Below are 23,066 nucleotides of genomic sequence, written 5' to 3' on the forward strand. Positions count from 1 at the left end.
TGTATTTGGCCTTGGCGCGTGCTGGTGGAGCTTGGAGACGCAGGCTCTGAGCACACAAAGAGAGTGAGTTACATGCCCTTACAGCTCCTTCTACAAAGGGAGGCATGCAAGGAGGTCATTTCTTTTGGTTCAAATGTACAAACAAATCCAAACGGCTGGATAACCATTTCTCCCTCCTCCTCCCCCCGGCACCACCCCAGGGAGTATACAGTAGTCAGCATTACACCTTGAACTTCTTAGTCAACAAAAGTCAATTGTTCTCTCTAGCCAGTCCAGTAGCCCTCCGCTGGTCAGCTTAAGGTCTCCCACTGCTATTTAAATGCCAAGGCAGACTCAGCATTTACCAAAAATAAATGTTGAAGTAAAGATTTGACATTTATTTTCAAAGTGAGAGGCCATCTTCCCATCACAGCATCCAGTTTGTTAGATATTTTTTTTATTGGACCAAATGGTTCATGTTGGCAAATAAATATAAATCAGCTTATTAGGCCAACAGGCTTACACGATCTCTGTTCACCAGGCTTTTATTGAAAAGGTAGATTCTGAGTTTTTTAGGTGCAGACATGAGCTTTCTTGGTAATGGCCTATCAGAGTATGCTAAGGCCACAGCCTTGCAGATCTGATGTGTGAAGTTTGCCGAATCTTTAGTTTGTTAAATTTGGGATAGCGTGATCTCCAAGGAAGGTAATAGAAAATGGAATAGAGCATTTTAGCGGTGGACTTACATCCAAGTCATGTAAGAAACTCCCCTAAACAGCTCATCACAGTTCACTCCTGGGGCTTTGAAGAAGGGTGAGTTAGCATGGTAATAGACCAGTGCTCAGTCTGCAGAGTTTGGATACCAAGTAGCGTTCTGGTTCTGCGTAAAGTGTTGTACTTCGCTCCATTGTTTCTTTGTGGTTTCAGATGACCAGAGTACCCGGGTTCTTACCCTTCTTGGAAGCATTTGTTCTACTGCCCCTTTCCTTCCTTCCTGTCCACTTGAGGTAGTTGATCGGGCATGGCCAGGATTGCAGAGTCTGTGGTCAGAGGGCCAATGTTATGCCATAATCCTTAGGAATGACTTCTGGACAAGGCTGGTTATATAATTTGTGGGGTCCAGTGAAAGATGGTTATTTAGGTCCTAATTCAAAAATTATTAAGAATTTCAAGATGGTAACAGCAGGGTCAAGCATAGAGCCCTTCTGAGTCCAGGGCCCTGTGTGACGGCACAGGTCACACACCCATGAAACTGGCCTTGCTTCTGGGGGTAAGTAAGCATGGGGTTAAGGTGAAGGAAGTCATCACAGTTCCACTTTTGATTCTTCTTCCTGAGAATCTAGAGGGGAACACCTCTCAGAATTAGCGACCCAGCCCCCAGCCCTCCCTGCAATGGGAATGGACCTGGCCCTCATGGAGTGGACAGATGCTCCAGGAAGGAGCATCTCTCCAGAGTGTACCACATTAAGCTCCTGGAGAAAACCAGACAGAGAAAGCTGGTCCCTGTGTATGGCTGCAGCAGACTGTTCAGGGACAGAGGAAAGCCACTCAAGGGCAAACTTTCCTGCTGGGACTGCTCCAGCTTTTAGTCCCCCTGCTTGTTCCTTTATTCCCTCCCCTATAGGCTGGTAAATGGTGAAGTGGTACTAGAAACCAGCATCATCCAACCTTCTACCTTACACACTAAGACAATTCTAACAGTACTCAGGGAACCAGGGAGGAAATCCAAGGAATAGGTATCATACCATCTTTACTTGTTTGAGACAAATCAGAGGTCTGAGGAGATGTGCCTCAAAACAGTAAGCCAATGAGAGACTCATGAAAATCTTCTATGCTGTAAATGATGAGACCCGGCAGGCAAATGATAATGAACATATATTTGAAGAAATAAAGTTTAAATATGAAATTCTTATAAGAATAGGAAAAAAAGGTATTTATATGAAATAAGAGATGATAATTAGTTAATTAGACAGGCTGAAATAAAAGAGTTGTTGGCATAAGTAAGAAAAAATTTTGTGGAAACAAATCATGCAAAAATAGAATCTAAAATAATACTATGATCATTTACGAGCAGGACTGACACTGTTGAAAATTTTTATCAGATGTAGAAATCAGGCTTGAGAAAACCCTCCCAGAATTCAGAGGAAAAGGTCAAAGAGAAGAAATCAGTCAGAGGGATAATAATTGATATAGAGATGAGATTACATGGCTATATGTGTCCAAGTGGAGTTGCTGAGGAAGAGAAAAATATTCAAAGATATAATAGTAGAAAACTTCCCCAAACTAAAGAAAGAACTGAATTCATAGATTGAAAGTGTGCTTCATATACAGGTAACAGTAATTTAAAATTGCCAAGACCCAGATAAATATCCAGATCTTAAATATTCTTGAATTTTAAAAGCATTCCTTGTTACCTAGAGTGGGAAAAAATTGTCAGTTTTGCTCCAGAATCTTCTGCAGCATTAGAGCTTACAGGACAATGGAACAACATTCATAAAGGTTTGTGAGTAAAAAGGACTTCAGTGCAAAGATTGTAGGGTTGGCTGTAACACATGCTTTTTGTGCCCTGCACCATGTTCTCTCAGGCCACCTGTGATTTCAGCTGTCTGTGGTGATAGTTCCCAGACATGCTGTCACATGCCCCATCAAGTTACTTGGGGAGTTTTTCTGCCTAAGAGCTCTATCCAATGCTGTAAAAGCCAGAAGTAAAAGAAAGTTGGTGTTCTTGAGGGCAACTCTTGACCAATTGGAGATGGAAGTTGGTGAATGAACACTCTAGTCTTCCATCCTTTGTGGAACAATTTTGAGACACATTCTACATGGTTCCTCCAGGGTCCCCAGTGGCATTGATCCCCAGGTGCCCACTCAATCATATGCCCATTATCAGTTTTTCTATCTTCCCTCTCTCTCTCTGCTCCCTCACTGCTGTTTCTAGGAACAGCTCCAAAATAAACTACTCATTCCCAAGTTCTTGTCACAGGCTGGGTACAACCCAAACCAAGATCCCCTACCATTACTTATTGTTGTATGAAAGCAACAGAAAGAAATTTTCACATATTTAAGGGCTTAGAAAATGTACATCTCTGACTTTTTGTGATAAAATGAGAGATGAACAAAGTAGATCTCATGAATGAGGAAGTGTGTAATGAAAATTTAAAAAAGACCAACAGTGAGCATAGAAACCAATTAAGAATGGAATTATCCAAATGACTGTGGTGAATGTGTTTTAAAGCAATGTAAATATTATAAACCTTGAAAAGACAGTGAAAAATGACATAATAATAAACATTAAGCTGTATTGTTTTTTGATGTTTATTAGTCAAGGTACATAGCATAAAGTATAAATTTTAAAGTCTAAAAGCTATATCTTTAAGATCAAAAGCAATCTTATCCCTTCTACCCCTGTTCCTGAGTCATCCAGTTTCCTTCCCTACACGTAGTCCTTTTACCAGTTTATTTTGTGTCTTTCGGAAATATTCAACTCGTATGCCAGCAATTCCATAGGGACCCCCTTTTTTGCACAATGAACATATTAAGGAGCTTTGATATTTTCACCTGGTGAATTTTGTAATAGTGCATTGTGGACATCATTTCTTCTTTTCTACAACTGCAGAGTATTCCTCTGTATGGATGAACCTCAGGATTTAGTGAATAACCTTAGCTAAGGTATCATGTTACTTGTCTCCTTCTCCACTAAAACTCTTTTCTGTCTTATTTTCCATGACACCATGCTTTCCTGTTGCCCTGAGACTTCTTTGGTTGCACCTTCTTGTCTCCTTTGCCATCTCCTCTTCCTCCACCTTGTCCCCTGAATGTCAGAGTTACTTGAGTCTTGCTCTTAGGATCTCTCTTTTCTCTCTCTACACTCCTCCCTAGGTATGCTTACTCATTCTAGAGCTTTGAAACCATCTATATGCTGATGCTTGCCCAAGTTCTATATTCAACCAAACCTCATGTCTGAACTTCCTCATATCTCCCATAGGCACTGCAATCTTAACATGTCCCAAACAAGACTCGAGGTTCCCCTCCAACCTGGCTTTTCTCCCAGTCTTCCCCAAGTCAGGTCACAAGAGCATCATTTTTCTAGGTTCTCAAGCCAAATCCTGGATAAAATTCTACCTCCAAAATATATCTACAGTCCTTCTACCTTTTTCGTCTCTGCAGTGCTACCACTACTGTGCTGACCATTTTCATCTTTCTCGTGGACCACAGCTATGTCCTGGCTGGTCTCCCTGTTTCCACTCTGTATTCCTACAACCTATTCCGCACTTGGCAGCCAGAGAGACTTTGTAGGATGTAGGTCAAACTTTTGTTTCTGAATCATGCTGTGATATAGCAACTTGTTTTTGGGTTTGACCCCCTGCAAGACTGAGGTTTCCTTGAGACACGACTTGTCACTGATCCTCCAGCTCCTAGAGCACTGGGTACATCTACTAAAGTAGGAAATTCACAAGGAAGTGAGTTTCCAAATTACAAAGAGTACGTTTAGGTCAGGTTAAGAAGATATTTTCTGAATCACTATTAAAATAAGGGTGATTAGGGCCAATGGAGGCTATCCTGACCCATCTCCCATCTCAATGCCCTTTTCTTTTCTTTCATTCTTCAACCTTCAGATGACTTGAAATAGTGTTTTAGAGAAGCAAAGATCTCTATGGGCTACCATATTTCTGAGTCTTTGGGAAGGTTCCCTGTCAGTGTGTAGGGAGCTTTAACAATAAAATAATAGTACTGAGAAAGACTCAAGATTTCATGTTATTATTCTATTGTGAACAATAATGATTATTACAATCTATTCCACTGTATGGACATTTTAAAGACTGGTTAAGCAACTGAGAATTAATTTATTGGTAATGAACATTTGCATCTTCATTAGATACTCACAAGCCTACTACATTATCATTATCTGGATGCTAAATTTTAATTGCATGCAGCCTGGTCCCTCAATAATTAACACATTGTATATCCCACCTAATTCACAAACTAATTGTCATTTCTTAGATCTTAATATTACTTGCTAATTTTGCCATGGATAAAAAAAATCTGACTGTCAAAACTCCAGAGAAAATGACATTATACAGGCACAATAGTGACAAAACAAGTTAATTTATTGCAAAGTTACTGAGAGAAGGAATTTTTAATTGCGTATTTGTTACCTTCATAAAAGACATAAACGGCTTTTTACTTACATATTTGCTTGTTTCTTACATATTAAAAAAAGTGTTAACAAGCCTGATTAAAATTAATTGCAAGGTCCGAGATCTGAGTGGGGATACCAGCGTTAGCTAACTTCTAATTGAAGCTGAAAGAGAAAGAACGAAAGGAGATGTTGGGTGGAATGGGAATCAGAACAGATGTTTGACTGTGGAGATGGAAAATAATTAAGTGACCTACCAAGAAAAAAAAATCATCTAAAGAGAAAATCAAACTTGATAATAAATAGGAAAAATTTTATCCTGGTGATATTAACAGTTGGTAACAGTGATCCGCTTCTAAAGGCTCAAATGGAACAATAACCAATGTTATTACACGACTTTGAAAGAAGCACACTGTTGTTATAGTATGAAAAACTAAAATAATGAAAATGTTCCTCATTATCACAGAATCACTTGGTAACTTTCAAAATCAATATTGACTTAACCTGTGAGTAGCAAGTTCTATATAAACTTCTGTTGGCAAAATGTGGAATCTTTAATGAGCTGGAGCTGCCATATTATTTCGAGAGATTGACAGATGGAAAAGACTCTAACCTTTTATCTTCATGATTGGTTGCTTCAAACAATAAAGAAGACCACCCTTTCCGATGTGACATTTCCTAGTACTGCTACGTTCAAATGTCCCTCAATTTAGCCATTATCTACACAAAGAAAAGGTGTCTTTGAGCACTAACACGTTAGTTATGTCTCCAAAATTGAGAAGTAGCTTTCCCAACTACTAGAACATGCCTTCTAGACCAGGGATGCCCAGGAAAGGGATTTTGTATATGGGGGAAAATGGCCATTTATACCAAGTATAGAATGAGAAGTAGAAAAGGCTCATATCTATTCCATGATTCACTTGAACTGTTTATGTTCAATTTGGTGCATTTGAGCCAACGTGGCTCTTCATTGTTTCAGCAACAAATTAAAGTCATCCATCCTGTTTAGAAAGACTTTTTCCCACAAAGTTGTCCACTAATTGGAAATTCTCTTATCTGATGCTATTAAAAGTGATTATTGATCAATTGAAAAAGTTTGCTAAAGCAGGGAATTCTAAAGGAGGACCATACTTGAAATATTTTATTTTTACTTAAAACATATATCTGTGCATGAATTCACTTCCACTTTGATATGAGGCCAAGGTCTTTGCAGTAAGTGTGGGCTTGTTGATTGGACTCCATATTGTTTTTCTTACATTCAGCAAATCAATAAGGCATTGCCTATCATTTCCAGAGTTAGTTTATTTAAACTGAAGCAAGAATTTCAAAGAGATTGTGAAGGAATTTAAGTGCAAAATCATTCCAGGTTTAATTTTTGACCATTTTTCTCTTCCATGACTAGCTGAAATGTTTTTTATTAAGTGCTTCACTCTTATCCAGCCTTTTCAAAGAACACTAGGTTTAGCTCACGAGTCATCCCATGTTCCTGGGGCATTTACAAAAGGTTATAAGATGAGTAAGAGAGCTCCTAATTTAACAGATAAATTTGGAAATAACTTAAATATTAGGGGGTTTATTTTTATTTAAAAGGCACATCTAGGTCATAGAATACTGTAAAGTCATCAAAAACATTTTTGTAACCTACTTAGTGACTTGGAAAACAGTTCATGATATGTTAAGTGAAAAAGTAGGTTACACAGCAAGCATAATATTATACTGTATTTACAAAATAAGAACATATGTATGTGTAGAAGATTGGATACTAGGTTACCCAAAACACACTGAAATATTAACAGTTTATTAGTTAATGATGGTGAGTTAAAGGCAATATTTATCTCTGTGCTTTTCTGTAATTTCAGAATTCACCTATATTGAATAAACTTTACTTATGTGTGATCATAAAGTCATACATTTTAGTTCTAAGCTACATACCAGATGAGTCACTTCTGATAAATATTCTAAGCGTACTACGTCTAGGTTGCTCTGCTGTACCTTCCAAAAGGGATGGCCCGAAGAGGTGATGGAAGCGAGGCTCCCAAGTGAACAGGCTGCACTTTTGGAAGTTAAATTCTTAGAGGGTATGCATCACCCTCAATCTTAACTTCTCTCTTGGTACCAAAGACTGAAGACTCAGGTGATGGATTTACAAGACCCACTGTTGCGGAACACTTTGTGGTTCAAAGAACACTTTCAGCTTTCAAGACAGAGAACAGTTCTTGGCATTTGAGAAGCCTTTTCAGAGACAAGTTTAGGATCCATCCCACTTCATTCCAGGCCCCAAGGGGAGAACTACCTGCGGCACCTTCTCTACAACATCCAGATTTTGGAATAAAAATTTTACGGAAACCATGGCTATTTTGATTGGAAAATTTCAATAGACCCGGTCTGTATGCGAGTATTCGCTGAACGTCTCTTCCAGATATTGGGGTCTGTGCCCTAAAAAGGGCATTGTCATGCACTGCTGCAAAAGAGGAAATCGATTATCTTTTCCTGCAAGAGGTTTCAGAAATGTGTATCAAAACTTTAGAACACTTAATTGTTTTGACTCAGTAATTCAACTATTCTTATTTTCATAAGCTATATCCACAAGCTGTAGCTTATGAAAATAAACAGAAAGATATAGAAAGAGTTAAGTACAAGAATGTTTCCTGCAGATCCATTCAGATCAGTGGAAAAATGGAAGATAAGTTAAATGCTCAACCCCAGAAGATTTAGTTAAATGACGCATCTACAAATGAACATTGTTAGTTTGTTAATGGTCGAGCTTCAGAGGAACCCTTAATAACCCAGGAAAAGCTCAAAATATAAGAGGTTATAAAATATACAATCATCCTGATTTTGTAAAAGAGAGAAAGTATGTAGGTCTATTGAAAAATGTAGGAAGTATATCCTAGTGTTAACAGTCTAGTCTCTGGTGAGATGAGGGATAATTTCCTAAAGACAATTTAATTGAATTGAAAAAATAACATTCAACATAATAAAAGATATTTAATAAAACCGAAGACTCCACCTGCCCCTCCCCCATCTGGTCCCCTCCCCCCATCCGCTCCCCTCCCCCCATGCAACCACTCCCCTTTTCTTGTGTTTCCTTCTGGGGAGGATTTTATTTTCTTCATCATACTTTTCTGTATAACCCAAAGCAAAAAATAAAACAAATATTTCAAAAGTATGTTTCACTTTACTTGTTCTAAATCTCCATCATTAATTTCTCCTAGAACTTGAATTACCGTTATATCACATAAATGAAAAGATGGAACAGAAGTTATTCAACATTTCATTTAATTTCCATTTATATTGTGAAATGAAAAACAGCTTCTTGCAATTTTACTTAAATAACCAATTTTGATACTGTTCTATTAGTCTTCTAATAGCATGAAGGCCCAGAAATTAAATTGTTCCACTTCCTTATCCATAATTATGTGCAATTAAAATGGTTACAGACCCTAAAGTTTTCTTCCAAGCTCCAGATTCTTCAACTGTCATTCTTTATTATCTTGAAGCCCAACACTTTTTAGTAACACTTTGTATACAGTGAGTTAAGTGAGAGAGGAAGCATTATATTTAACTGATGTGGGTGTTCTTTGATTAATCTGAATTAGCTTTTTTGATATGGGTACTAATTATTTTCTTTGGAAGAAAAATCACCATACGTGTGTGATTCTTCTATGTCTGTTGCTCTTCAAGAAAACAGTTAATTGCAGAAAACAGGAAGGTCACCTCTTTGAAATAACCGGCATCACATTGGAAGAGTTGCTCTTAATCCAACTTTCTAACTTGCATTCACAGGAAACCTGCAGTGCTTGTGATGGGCAGAATTCCCTCTGACTTTTGATGTTTGCTTTACATTTATTCACAAGGTAGGAGGAACGATTACAACATGAGGTTGGAATAACAGGGGTTTCATTTGTTTATTTTTAACCACTTCTAAAGGCTGTACATTGAAACATCAAAAACTCTCGATAAGGGAGCAAGGTCAGAAACAAGTTCCTTATCTGCCACTATAGAGACAACTAAACAAAACTATCATTTTTTTCCAAGATTACTCGACTTAATTTATTACCAAAATGTAAGTGCTTATACTAAATAGATAGATTTAGCTACAATTACCACACTCCACCCTCATTAAGACACCCTTTTCAAGATCTAAGTGTTCTGAGCATTTATAAAGAAGTGTTATCCTAACAAGGGTGCTAATGAGTTAAGTGCACTTGGGAGTCAAGGTACAGCTGAATGACTAAACTTTAAAGAGATCATTAAACCAATATTCTCCTTTTTAAAATTTGTTCACAGTATTTTCAGATCACTTTTTAATGAATGTAGAACCTGATACAGCATCCTGCCAAAAAAAAAAAAAATTGAACCTTTAAAAAGCAATGATTAAAACTTGGTAATCTATTACACACTTTCTCTATTTACTTGGTATTTTTTCCATTAGGAAACAGGATAACATCTTTGAATCTTAGTCAATTGTGGCATGTGCCAGGGTATTATCTGTATTTTTCACCCAAGGAAGCAGGGCTCTGAGCAGGATAATAGAGCCATGTGGAACACTGGTGAATTATGTATGCTTTCCCCCTAAACCGTTCATGTATTTTACTCATTAGAGCTCAAAATATCTTCTTGTGCTTGACTTCATCATTTTGGACTTGGCTTATACCTCTCCCACAAACTGCAGTTATTCGTTCACACATGGTGAGCAGAGGTAAAATACTCTGGGAAAGAAAACAACACAGAGTTGAAGTGATAAAAGCATGCCATAAGCCATTTCCACTAGAAACACAAAAAATGATTTTCCAAACACTCAGTATCACATGAACTTTATTTTAGCCCCAAATCTTCTTTGAGCATCACTGGGTTGTGTCATCACCCACTGAATCAAATCTTTTGGTCTACACAGATGTATTAAGGGCCTGGAATATTCAAAGCACAATGTTAGAGAAGTAACTGATAGGCGTTGTGCTGGAGCGGCTCAAGTTCTATCTGGGGATGCAGATCACGGACGTGAACAGTCACATTTCCACGCTGGCCAGATCCAGGAGGTGCCACGTGAGAGTCACTGGTGGGGATTTCAGAGGAGCCAGAGACTGGATGAAATACAAGTGAAAACTTCAGGCGTGACTTGAACTGAACCATAGAGGATGGAAAAGGGCTATAAAGGTGGGAAGGAGCAGAAAGGGCCTTGAGGGTCAGGGCTAGGCTTGAGCAAAGGCCCAGAGGGGGCATCAGCAAGAATTCCAGGGAACAGACACAAGCTTGCGCAAGAGAGAAGGACTCGTTGTTTCTCAGATATGGGAGGGTCATTATTAAAGACGCTTGGGAAATATGTCTTTGGGGTTGGTTTTGAAACAGTGCTGGTGAAGTTGGCCTGTCTGCGCTGACTGATGGCATTCCCACAAGACGGTTAATGATGGTTGAGGGTTCCCTGAGGCCCCTGCCCAGAGCAAGCAATGTAGTCCATGTGGTTCAGTCCAGTCTCTGTCCTTACCATCCGCTGGGCTCCCCAGCCTCAGGCAAGAGGAAGGATTCAGTGGTGGAGAGGACAAGGTCCCAGGGACAGCCTCCGTTTTGGTTTGTGCCCTTTCTGCCGCCCTGGGACTTGTCACTCTTTGGTCTCCGCAAGAACCTTGATGGACAGTCCAGCTGAGAAGCTATTATGGGCTCTTCCTTTCTTTTATTCTGTAGCATCAAAAGCAAGTTCAAATTTTTCTAAGTTTAATTTTGTAAACTTGTATTTTTGCAGTGTTTTAATCGAGCCATTTAATTTTTTTCTAGATTTGCAATTTGGATAATGTTTCACCAGGCAAGGCAAGTGTGTGGACTTTAAGGCTAGAGAACCCTGGGCTTTGGAGAGCTCTGCCTGGTTCAGCTCTGATGATGAGGATAATGATAATGACATAGTAATAAGTACTACTCTTTATTGGCCTCTTGATACATGCCAGGCTCTGTTCTAAGAAGTCTACTGATAGGAGCTCATTTAATGTTCAGAACAACCCAGGGAGGCAGTTGCTACTGTCTTCACGGTGATGCAAGCGAGGCCCGGAGGGGTTAAGCTTCTTGTCCAGGGGCATCCAGCCAGCACGGAACGGAGGGCCGACCTGCACCGGGCAGTCTGTCCACAGTGCATGCTTTCCCACCATGACGTGTGACCTCTTCATGACCCCGGGAATGCATTTGTTCATTTGTTTGTTCACATACTGATGCCCTAACGGAAGCTCCGGCGTGTATAGTGGAGCTTAAAGCCCAGTGGGAGAGCGATGTGAAGGTCTTGGTGGTTCTCACACGGGGGACTGCGAGCTCAGCGGCGGGTGATCAGGCCCTGGGCTGTGTGAGCCTAAGACACAGACTGCAGGGTGGGGAGAAGGCTGGGATGCCAGTGAACATCTCCCGGGGTAAGTGACCCTTCAGTATTGCTTAGAGCGGGGAGGTGGGCATGAGATGCGAAATGAAGAAGTTATTTCAGCCCTGAGTCTCAGCTGCTTCTTTATAAAATGAGAGGGAAAATTCAGGGTCGCCAAAAGAATTAAATGACATAACTCATGTCGGTTGCCTGGAATGGCATCTGGCACACAGTAGGCACTTAGCAGGTAGAAGCCCTGATAAATAACCAGGGAAGAAAAGAATGAAGCAAACAGGTGTAAGGCCTGTTTGACCCCTCAGGGTTCAAATATTACAGGGAGCAGCAGGAAGTTGGGGACCCGGGGGAGGTGTCTGGACTGTCACCAGAGAGGCCAGAAGCTTGTGGATGAGAGAGCCTGGGAGGGGTGCTGTCACAGCTGTGTGGGCTTTGAGGCACATGTCCAGCAAAACCTGAGTGGTCTCATGGAACTTTCCACCTGTTTCCTCAAAGAGCCGACTGGCAGGCATTAGCCCAACTGGAGGGAAATAAAGGATCTCCCACAAAGTGAGCTAATGGGTTTGGGAAAAAGTAATTTACCAACGAAGCCCAGTGCCCTGGGTGAAAACTGTGTAATACTGGAAAGATCTGCATAATAATCAGGCTCCGGCTTAACCGTGGTAGCCCTGTGCTTTGTTTATGCTGTGTAGACTTTGGCTGGAAAATAATATATTCTTTCCCCTTAATAATTGGGAATTAATAATAATAACAATAATATTAAAGTTCAGAGACGAGACTGCCTGGGTTGGTTCCGACACGTGAAGTCATGTGATCTCTGGCAAGTGGCTTACCTCTCTATGCCTCCATTTCTTCACATGTGAAATAGAGAAAGATGGTGATGAATAAGTGATATTTTCTGTAAGATTCCATCTAAACCCTCAGTAAGTGCCTACTAAATGTCATCTCATGGTCTATTTACTGAGTTCTACGTGGAGCCAAGCATTGTATTGGGCACCAGACTTGAGCTGGCAGAAAAGTTCTCATTGCACCCTTGGGAGGGAAGGCAGTGGAGGCTCAGAGAGGTGAAGTAACTTGGCCAATGTTACACAGTGAGAAATTGCCTGTAGCGAGGTCTTTTTCTCTTCCACTTCACCAACCCCAGGCCAGGTATCTGTACCAGGATTTGATACAGACTCTTGGGAACAGTGTGTTAATAATTTGAACAGAGAACTCAATGGGAGCTTAAAAAAAAAATCTCTTTTGCATTATTCACATCTCATTTTAAGTGGCAAGAATATAGTCCATAGCCTACAAGATACTTGCACAGCGTCAGAAAAATGTGTTCATTTGTCGATTGTAGATTGTTTTATTTTTAGATTAATGAAGATCCAAATTAAACCATCGGAGTGCAATCATCCTGATAGTCCTTATCACGTTTTGCTCATTATCACTTCATTGATATTTATGATGAAGAACAGATGGTCCCAATGTCATATTTCAATGTGTATCATATCCAGCTAAGAGGAAATATCTCATATTAGCTGCACTTATCAAAATATTTGTACTTAATAACAACAGAAATCTGAGCTTATGTACTGTCTTGTCACCATGTCGTAGCTACCATTTAGAAAAGAGCCTTTAAATTAGACGTGGGAGGGAAAGACAGCATCACTCATTATCATTGAACGAAGGCACTGAACTCTGAACAGCAATTATGGGTTAGTTGTAAGGAGAGAATCATTAAGCTTGAATGAAGAACAGCAATTACAGTCTGTTGTCTCTGTGGGGCTCGGGGTGTTTTATTTTAGCGGCTGGCTCGAGCATCAAGAAGGAAAGGGACAACTGGTGATGGTGGAACAAGAGGAGCTGGTGACAGACAGATGTGAATGTGGTCGCCAAACTCAGGAGCCCTCCTCCTTTGCTAAATGGTAGCTCCAAGGAGAACAAGGCCAAGAAACACCTGCTCTCATAGGTGACGTAGGGAGCCTTTTAAAATAATGCTCATGTTGCATAAAGTCCCAAAAGGATGTATTTCCTAAAATAACAATACAATCTTTATGATCCCTTTCTTCAAACACGTAGCCGATTAATATGTACTGGGCTCCTGTTACGTCCCAGGCAGGTAAGAGGCATAAGACATGCTCCCTGACCTTGAGAAATGTATAGTCCCATGAGAAAGCCAGACACAACAGCAAATAACTCCAATGGTCAAAAAAAAAAAAAAAAAAGAGAGATGTATACACAGTGCCAAGGTGGCCCAGAAGGAAAGTTTACCTCCATTTGTGGGAGTCAGGAAGAATTTTATAAAGCAGGTGATTGCGGATTAGGGTTCTGAAGACTGAATAGGAGTTCAGTGGTTGGATAAGAGGGTGGTGATGAAGAACATTCAGTCAGGCAACAGACTGGTCAAGAGCTCACTTTTGATGTCAGGTCAGACTGGATTCGAGTTTTAGTTCTAACTGCTCACTGGTTGTGTGAACTTGAGCAGGTCATTTATTACTCTGTGCCTTGGTTTCCCTGATTTATACAGTTAAGCTAATAAGAGTATCTGTCTCATAAGGGTGTTGTGACATAGTGAACATAGCGCCTGGCCTGTAGTGTGTGCTCAGCTAACTAGTTGTCCAGGAATAGTGGACACAGGAGCAAAATCTCAGAGGCACGAAACAGCTGTAGCGCTTTTGTGTTTTCTCAGGGCATTCAAGCAATTGCTTATAATTATGTAATCAGAGAGGCCCAGAAAAGGTGAAAAAGTAAATAATCTTACAAAATCTTTAATGTCTTAAAGTGGCGTAAAAGCCGACTCTACTTGAGGATGTAACTGACCAGCAATTCTTTTAGAAACGAAAAGAACAAGAATGGTAACCCCCAGGGAAGCTGTGGCAGCCTCTGACCAGAGGAAGGGCCTCTTGGAAGTGGGGAACTGCAGCACCACTTGGAGAACAGGGGTTTGGAGGGGCCATGACCCTGGCATTAGACCCCAGGGAGCCAGCTGCTAAGTGGTCCCATGAATCCCAGGCACGTCTGTGCTCCTTGTTGAATGACAAGTGCCCATCTTGTTATGGGGATGGATGGTTGGTGAGCAAGCTCCACATGTAAAAACCAGCAAGAATTTTGCAAAAATATGGTTTGAGAAAAATATAATATGTTTAACGTGGAAAACATCTGACACAAAGATGCATGAAAAAGGCTGTTGGTGGTAATTTGGTATTCAATCTGGGCACGCTTGCGGAGGCAGGAGCATTCTGCTTGTGACTGAATCATGGACTCATAGTTTGCTTACCAAGCTGGCTGTCATGGTCTGTGACAGTAAAACGGCAAAGCCACCCTGGGGGGAGCTGAGCAGCGGGGCCCTCTGCCTTGACCTCAGCATGAGTGGCTGGTCACAGAGTGTCAGGAGGAGAGCATCCTGTGTAACTCAAGACTGAGCCCAGAATTCCGTCTCTCCCCCAACTCAAGCTCAGGTACCTGCACTCTCTCTCCCTGAGAGCTCATCCTTTCCCAACAGGCTTCTGGTTCCTCATGTAAACAGACCCTTGGCGGGCCTGCCTCTCAGCTCTTCCCGAGTGCCCGGACATGCCCGAATCCTACAGAGAGCCCAGCTTAGGCTGCCAAAGTGGGACTCCCACTACACACTGGCCCTAAACACTCCAAAAATAATAACTTGACGCGGTGGGGGAAATCTGCAGAGCACAGAGGTGGTGAGACCTCAGTGACTCATGCACATCGCTGCCTGCTCCCAGCCAACAGACTCACTTCTGGAGGTTTTTGATTTAGCTTTGGGCCTTGCTCTCATAAGCTCATGGAACCACTCCCAGAAGGACCATTGGCTCAAAAGCAAATACCCCATGAAATTGCATGTGAACCTCCATCCCCAAACTCAGATAAGCCAAGACCCCACTAAGCGAGTCTTTTGGGGTGGTCTACCCAAGGTCTTGAGCCAGGTCTTGAGCAGGGTCATGACCAGACTTCGGGGGCAGATCAAGCGGGGTTGACATTTGTCTGGCAACTTATTAGTTGTGTGACCTACAGCTGTTTACTAAACTCATCTCTGTCTCAGTTTTCTCATCCATGAAAGGGATAAAATCATGTGACTTTATGGGGTTTTATGGATAATTCTATGAGATAATGAGGGCAAAGGGCCTTGCCTGGGGCCTGGCATGCACACAGGGGCTAGCAGGAGTGGAGGCTGTGGCTGTGATGAGACATCCAGGGAGAAGAGGGCTGAGCTCCAGGTCTGGACACGCAGACATGATAAGGTGGGAAAACGGGGGTGGCGGTGAGAGCAAATGGGAATAAGACCATTTCTGACAGAGGAAAGAGCGAAGCAAAGGCAGGGATAATATGAAGTTGGATGCAAGGCATCGGAAGACATCCACTAGAAGATTCTTTCAGGGAATTTTCTAGATCTCAAGGAGAGATCTGGATTCAGAAGCCACCCCTTACTTGCCAGCCTCCGCACAGCGGAGGTTAAATCCAGGCCCTGTTGGAATGTGGAGAGATCCATAGCCACTGCCTGCGAGCCTTGAGGGTTTCATGCACATCTGCGCTGCCACCATCTGCTTTAATCTATTACTATGACATCAGTGATAATATGCCAAGTTTGACTCCTGCGTTCTTTTCATTGCAAATCATCAACTATGCTAAAAAGTAATGACAGGCTAAAATGCCACCCAATTCCCTCTAGCAAGGATTTTATTGAGCATCGACTATGTGCCAGCACTGTGCCTTAGACCGTGATTGGTAGACTTAATTTATCTGTGCCTCATTTTACTCATCTATTAAATCAAGCTTGGACTAACTGGCCTCTGAGGGTTTTTTTTCTCTAGTTCTAAACTCAGAGGAAGTCCTCAAAGAGCTTAGAATTTTGCTGGGAGGATAATTTTATTTTTGCTGCAAGAAAAATTATATGAAACAAATATGAATAGAACCAAGGATGTGTGTGGCGCTAACAATCAGCTTCATTCTGAATTCAAAATAGTAGCTGTTAAGAAGAGGTCAGCGAGTCTGGTCACAGTACACATCTGAGTGCCTGGTGTCGGGGAAGCATCTCGGAATTGGGCTGCAAAGAAGGCAGCTTCAGATCAGACTTCAAATCACACGCAACTTTGAACTGTGAGAGGAGAGAACGTTCAGATGCCATGTCTCCCCTGAGAATCTGTGAACCCAGCACTTGCTCGACGTGAAATTATTCAAGGTGAGGTTTTTCTATTTCAGGTCTGATGGGAAGATGTCTATGTTTGGCGACTGTAATCACAGACGGATTGAGACAATTCGTTCCCATTCCGCTGCTTATGAACAAGCACAATTAGAAGCTGACAATAAACACGCTTCACAAAAATTATCACCTTTAGTGTGATTCCCATAATAAAACCAGGAGCAAGCACAGGAATCTTTTCAATTTACACAAAGAGCCCTGGGGTCTCTTGACAGTCACTGCCGATCCAATGTTTCTGAGTAAACTTTATTTTGAAAACTCCTGGGGTTAGGTTAAATCTTGGTTTAAAACACATGCACGTACACACACACACACACACACACACACACACACACACACACATCCCCAAACCCACACACCCCACGCCTGCCATCACATTTTATTATTTTCTTCCTTTAACCAAAGTGTTCATATTAATAATATCCAGATATTAGAAGAGGCGTGGAGGGTCCTATTGCCACCACATTCTTGTCACAGTCATGTGCCAAGTCTTGAAGGGGCTTCCTAGATGTAGCTGCCTTCCAATCTCATTGTCATTAGCAACACTCATTTGTGTACTGTTTCACTTTAAGAAGACTTTTACATATGTTCTCTGATTTAATCCTCGTAACAGTTCCGAGAGAGACAGAGGAAGTATTTTCCACGTTATTGTATAGAAAAAAACGGATGTTCAGTGGACAGAAAGTAACTTCTTTAAAATCACCCTGCCATTAGGTGCTAGGGGAAGCCTTGAATCCTGGGCTGGACCTTGCCTTTGTGTTCATGTCCTTGACTCTTTAGGCATCAGGGAAGCAAGACATGGATGCATAAATTATGTACTCTTTCTAAAAATATTTGTTGAGCACCTCTGTTGTTGCTGCCTACTTGGTGTCCTACTGAGTGGAGTGGAGTGCTGCTTACTACTGCCTTTTGTCTGATCAGCACCCTTTGGGAACTGCCCCTCACCCATTCCATAATAGTCCTGTTCTCTCTGCTTGATTTGGTCAAGGCAGACTCCACCCTCCTGCCACAAAGAGTGGGGTCTGTTGCTGACTGACCAATCCAAATATTCCACACACCCACACCAGTTGTGATTGGTTCACATATAAGCATGTGACCTCAAGTGGGCCAATCAGAATCTGCCATAGGACTTTTCACCAGACGTTTCAGCAAAGACATTTACCTCTTTCTCTGGAAGTTCCAGGGAACACATTGCCTCCAGGAGGAGAAAAAGTATCTGAGGATGGAGCACAGAAAGAGCAAGCAGAGCTGACAGATAGAGTGCAAGAGCCTTGATGGTTTCCTTTGAACTCTGGACCCAGCAATGGCCACCTGGACTTCCCAGTCATCTGAGGTAATACAGGCCCTGTTCTAACATTTAATATAATTAGAATGATTCAAGTGAAGAGCACAACAGAGAGGACTGGACAGAGACAAGACAGACAACAAACCAGCAAAAGAACATGTATAATATTCTATGCATATTTAAAATTTCAAACTGTGATATGTGTCATAAAGATAAACACAGGCAGAAAAACTTTGATTCGGACCAAAATGCTATGGCCAGAAGAAGGAACAGTAAGTATGGTCCAAGAAGGATGAGTATGATTTGTTAGAGGAGGTGCCACTTATTTTGGGTTTTGAATAATAGGAACAATAATCATGACCATGATCTTGACAATAACAATGACCTCACCAATTGCAGTGGATGATATTTATCGACTCAGTGCTGTCTTAAATTATTCCCTTTAATTTCCACAAATCCTGCGAGGTAGGAATGACTATATCTGTGTCTTACTGATGAGGAAATGAGGATGAGAACAATAAAGTGACTTACTCAAGGGCCATTCCTGGCAAATTGCACAGGCAGGCTTGAACTGAATACTGGCTCCAAAGACCATACTTCTTAATTTCTAGGGTCTGTTGCCAGCAAAGAGGGGAGTCATGTTCCAGATGGGAGGTACAGTCCAGAAATTTCCCATAAGAGGAACAAAAGGGGAAATCTGGGAGTGTACTGGGGCTTACGTCAACACCATTCTTTAATATCTTAGTATACATCTGTTGACACAAAACGTTTATCAACTCCTGGCACATGCCTGGCACTGGGATACAGAGTGCACAAGACTCAGCCCCTGCCCACAGGACCTCACCCCTCACCATCTGGAGATAACACAAACAATTGAACCCACATGCAACGCTGGGCTGAATACGAGTTTAATTTCCCATCGCTCCTTATTCTGTCTTCTCCTCTGCTGCTCCCTCCTCTTCATCACCCCTTATTTCTCATTTCTTACATCTTATTTCTCTTTCTGACCAGAGCTGAGTTGGAAATGGAACCTTTAGTGGTGGACAATTAGACAGTAAATCCCCTTGGCTCACGTGCCACTCTATCCATCACCTGCTATTTTGCTTTCTGTGAGTTACTACGTGTGAATTACATACGAGCTCGATGTGAAAATCCAGCCCCATCAAATGCAGACCTTTCCCTGCTCACTTCCCTCCCCCTTTTCCCTCCATTGCTCTTATTCATTGCTATTCCTTCCCCCTCTGCCCCCAACCCCCACCTCCCAGGTTTGACAAAAGCAGATTCTTCAAAATTGTCCTTCTGGGACTGTCTATTTCATTTTGAACTTGACACAAAAGTACTATTTTTGACAGTTGAACTTTTCAGCATGCTTGATACAAATATTTTAATATCCTGTTACCTGAGCTGAGGGAGAGATAAAGTTTTACACCAGACACCTACAGTGGCAAGGGAATTCGTTTTTCTGGTGACTGATTTAAAGGTACAGCAATAGCAAAATGGTTAATGAGCTAACCATGCTTGGGAGGGCAAAGGTCAACAGGGAATGCAAACCTGGTAACTCAGCCAGAGCTACGGGACCCCTACGAGGGAAGAAATGCTGCCTGTCAGACAGTGCAACGGTTTCACCCCCAAGTTCATTCTCAAGAGGCTAGAAAGGAAAAAAAAACCCAACCAGCTGACATTTAGAATGTCTCCTGACATTGCTCCGAGGGATAGAGGTCAGGCGGGGAGAAGTATCGTGGGTGACAAGAAAGGAAGCTCATGAGTGCTGGTGTGTTGGATGTGATGGAATGGCAGTTGTCACTGAAGAAGTGTTGTGTGATACGGAATCTGCATAGAAGAATAGATATCAAAATATTGGATACTATCTCAAGTCCATATATTCAGCAAAGCAGGAAAAAAGACGGAGAGTTAGGCATGGGAGGCAATAATGCTGGCAGAGCAGAGCCTCTGAGAAGCCAGAGCTGACTCACACAGCCCCAGGGACCCCTAAAGCAACACTAGGCAACAGAAGTTTCTGGAATGATGGAGATTTTTCTTTTCTACACTAATTTGGTCGCCATTCCATGGTTTCTGAGCACTTAGAATGTGGCTAGTATATCTGAAGAACTGAGTTTTAAACTGTATTTAATTTTAATTAAATTTAAACTTAATCACCACTTGTGGTTGATGGTTACTGTATTAGCACAGGTCTGAAGTGTGGGGACCTCGGATGAGGACTCTAAGATGCTGGCTCGAGTACCTCGCCATTAGTGGAACTTGGCTTCTCCCAGACTTCTTTCTCTTCTCTCTGCCGACTGGTATCTTTATCCTCTGTGATGATTTTTCCCACCTCAAGGTTCTGCTCATTCCTAGTTTCTGCACCTTCATGATTCTGACTTAGGTGGACCATCTGCTCTCTATATCAACCATATTAACTTTCTATTGCTGCATAACAATATCGCCAAAACCTTAGTGGCTTATAATAACACATTGATCATCTTGCTATTTCCATGGGGCAGGAGGCCGTGGGTAAGGTTCTGCCATGTGCTCTGCTTTAGGGCTTCACAAAGCTGCAGCCTCACCTAACATTTGACTGGGGAAGGGTCAGCTTCCAAAGTTATATGCTTGTTGGAAGAATTTAGTTCCTTGCAAAGCTGTTCGACTGAGACACTCAGTTTCTTACTGGCTGTTGGCTGGAGTTTGTCCTCAGTTCCTTGCCATCTGGGCCTTCCCAAAGGGGTGGTTGCTCCTTCAAAGACAGTAAGAGAGAAGTCTCCTCTCCAGGTGGGTAGTACAATCTTATGCAACATAACCATGTACCCACATACACGTAATCACACACATCCTGTCACTTCTGCTCTATTCTGTTGATTCAAAGCAAGTCACAGATCCTGCCCACACTCAAGGGGAGGGCCTACACAAAGCCATAAACACCAGCAGGCAGCATGCTGGGGCTGCCCTAGAGCTGGTCCTCCAAATCACTTGCATTTGCCTCATTTTCTTGGTGTTTCTGTGCTCAAATTCCAGAAAGAAAGAATCAACCCGACTTATTCGTTTGCACCTGGCTACCTCATAACTCCCAGCCTCAGGTTGGGTGGGCCATCTCTCTGGGTCAGTCAGCCTTGTCCAGGGGAGAGGTCACACGGTGGGCATGACTGGGTCAGGCAATGACTGAGTCCCTTGTACAGAAAGTCAAACGGGACCAAGCCCAGCAATGTGGGTCTGTGGTCAGGTCATGCCCTGCACACGTGGGAGGCATAGGAAATTCTACTCCCAAGGCCTGGTAGAGGCAAAGAGGTTTTCTTTATTCTCCTTCCTGTGTTCACAGCCTTTATCTGAGGTCCAGAGAAAAGGGGAGAGCTAGAGGGAAGGGACCCTTTGAAACTGGATCCAGTTACATTTTAGACAAATTAAAGGAAATGTTACTTTATAGAGTAGAAAGTAACCTCACAGAATGTTTTGTTCTAAGAGCAAAGAGGGCCAGGAATATAAATGGATTAAAAGATATAAATGACATAGTCATAAATTATGTGTATGAAAATAATCCAAATGACTAGCAATATGGGAACGCTTACAGAAATTATGGCAAATTAACCCCATCGAATGTTACACAGCTTTTAAGAACGATTATATGAAAACTAAAACAATGTAGCAAAGTATTTCGGATCCAAAGCTGTCAGAAAAAACCCAGAATACAAAAATTTAAATATGACAAGATTACAACTTTGCAAAATTATATATGCATGCAATGGAGCATGGAAAATGTTTGATTGTGAAAGTATGAGTGATTTTTTTTCTTTAAATATCCCTTCTTGTTATTATAAAGCTTATTATGAAAAAAAAATTAGAAATAAATGACCAAGAATAATAGCTAATGTTGTTTGACCTGAGTCCATGTTAAATACTTTCCATGCTTTTGACAGGGTGGTCCCAGCTATTAAACTTAATTTGCAGATGAGGAAACTGAGGTTCCAAGAGGTCAAATAACTTGCTCAGCCAGATGGAGGAATTTGAACCCAGGCTGACTGGCTCTTGAACTAGGGCTGTTTTAATCAGTTCGAGGTACTATGGGCAAAGCATATGAGCCTATAAGCTCCTCAGTGACTTGTAGGCTATTTGAAACCTAACACAACAAAACAATACATTCAGTCTAAATTCAAACTCAAATGTAGGATGGCATGTCCATAGATTATGACATTATATTAACATTATTGTAAAGTTGAGGAGTCACAACAATTAAAGTTTCTCACTTTGCAAGAATTCCTGATTGCCTGTGGCGATTGTTGCAAAGTGATAGCCAATTATAGATCAAATGAGTTGCTTTGGGCCACATAATTTCTGCAGTAACATTAGAAAAATCATTCCCTGAACTTCTACGGGTAGTATAGGGTGGGGGATCTAAAACCCATAAAAGTGTTAGAATAAGTCTGTCCAGAGTCTAGGCTGTCAGCTGTTGTCCATTCTACATCTTTTGGATGAAGGCTCTGCCCTGTGGGGCAATGGGGACAAGTGGAGAAGGAAGACACAGGGAAGAGGTTGGGAGGAGTGGCAGGTAGGGGAGGAGGGGCAGCAGGGAGAAGAGGCAGCTCTTAGCCGCAGGACAGTGGACTCCATGCAACCCAAAGCTGACCCCGTATGATATAACACCTGAGTTCTTGTTCTTATGTGCTTGTGAGGGTCAAGCTTTGCACCTGTGTGTATACATACACGTGCACCGACACCTGCATGTGCAGCATCTGTGTGTGTTGCCTGGGGGCTGTGTCTGTGGCAGAAACTCTTGAAGTAAGGTACCCTTACCTTTCTTTGCAATGATAACTTTATGAGTCCACGTTTTTCAACAGGTTGCAAACCCAAACTGGAGCACTCTCCAGAACCAATCCCGTGCTTTAGAGGAAACTGAATTGTGCACTGTCTTTAAATAATGAGCTGCCTGTTGTCAAACAGTCAGTCCGGTCAGCTCCCCTGAGTCAGTGCGGAGTAAACCACTGGAACTTGCTTTCATCTGTGCAGCTGATCACACCCAATTAAAATCAAGTTTTAACCCCAGGCTTTGCTCTATGTGGAAGCTGCATTCAGGAGAAGTTTAACGGCCTGTCCCACCAGCATCTTCTGTTTTGACGGCACCCATCAGGGAACT

At 41.8% G+C, this 23,066-nt stretch overlaps 1 long non-coding RNA gene across 2 annotated transcripts in view; it reads left to right on the forward strand.

The window, feature by feature from the left end:
* LOC105080770 (uncharacterized) overlaps positions 1–16,635 on the forward strand; it is a 53,942-nt gene extending 37,307 nt beyond the window's left edge. For both annotated transcript variants that reach the window (XR_006720061.2, XR_006720058.2), the window contains one exon: positions 16,426–16,635. This is a non-coding gene — a long non-coding RNA (uncharacterized LOC105080770). The remainder of the gene's footprint in view (positions 1–16,425) is intronic.
* Positions 16,636–23,066: the final 6,431 nt, after the last annotated feature.

This window comes from Camelus bactrianus, chromosome 11, assembly GCF_048773025.1.
Source record: "Camelus bactrianus isolate YW-2024 breed Bactrian camel chromosome 11, ASM4877302v1, whole genome shotgun sequence".
NCBI classification, from domain to species: domain Eukaryota; kingdom Metazoa; phylum Chordata; class Mammalia; order Artiodactyla; family Camelidae; genus Camelus; species Camelus bactrianus.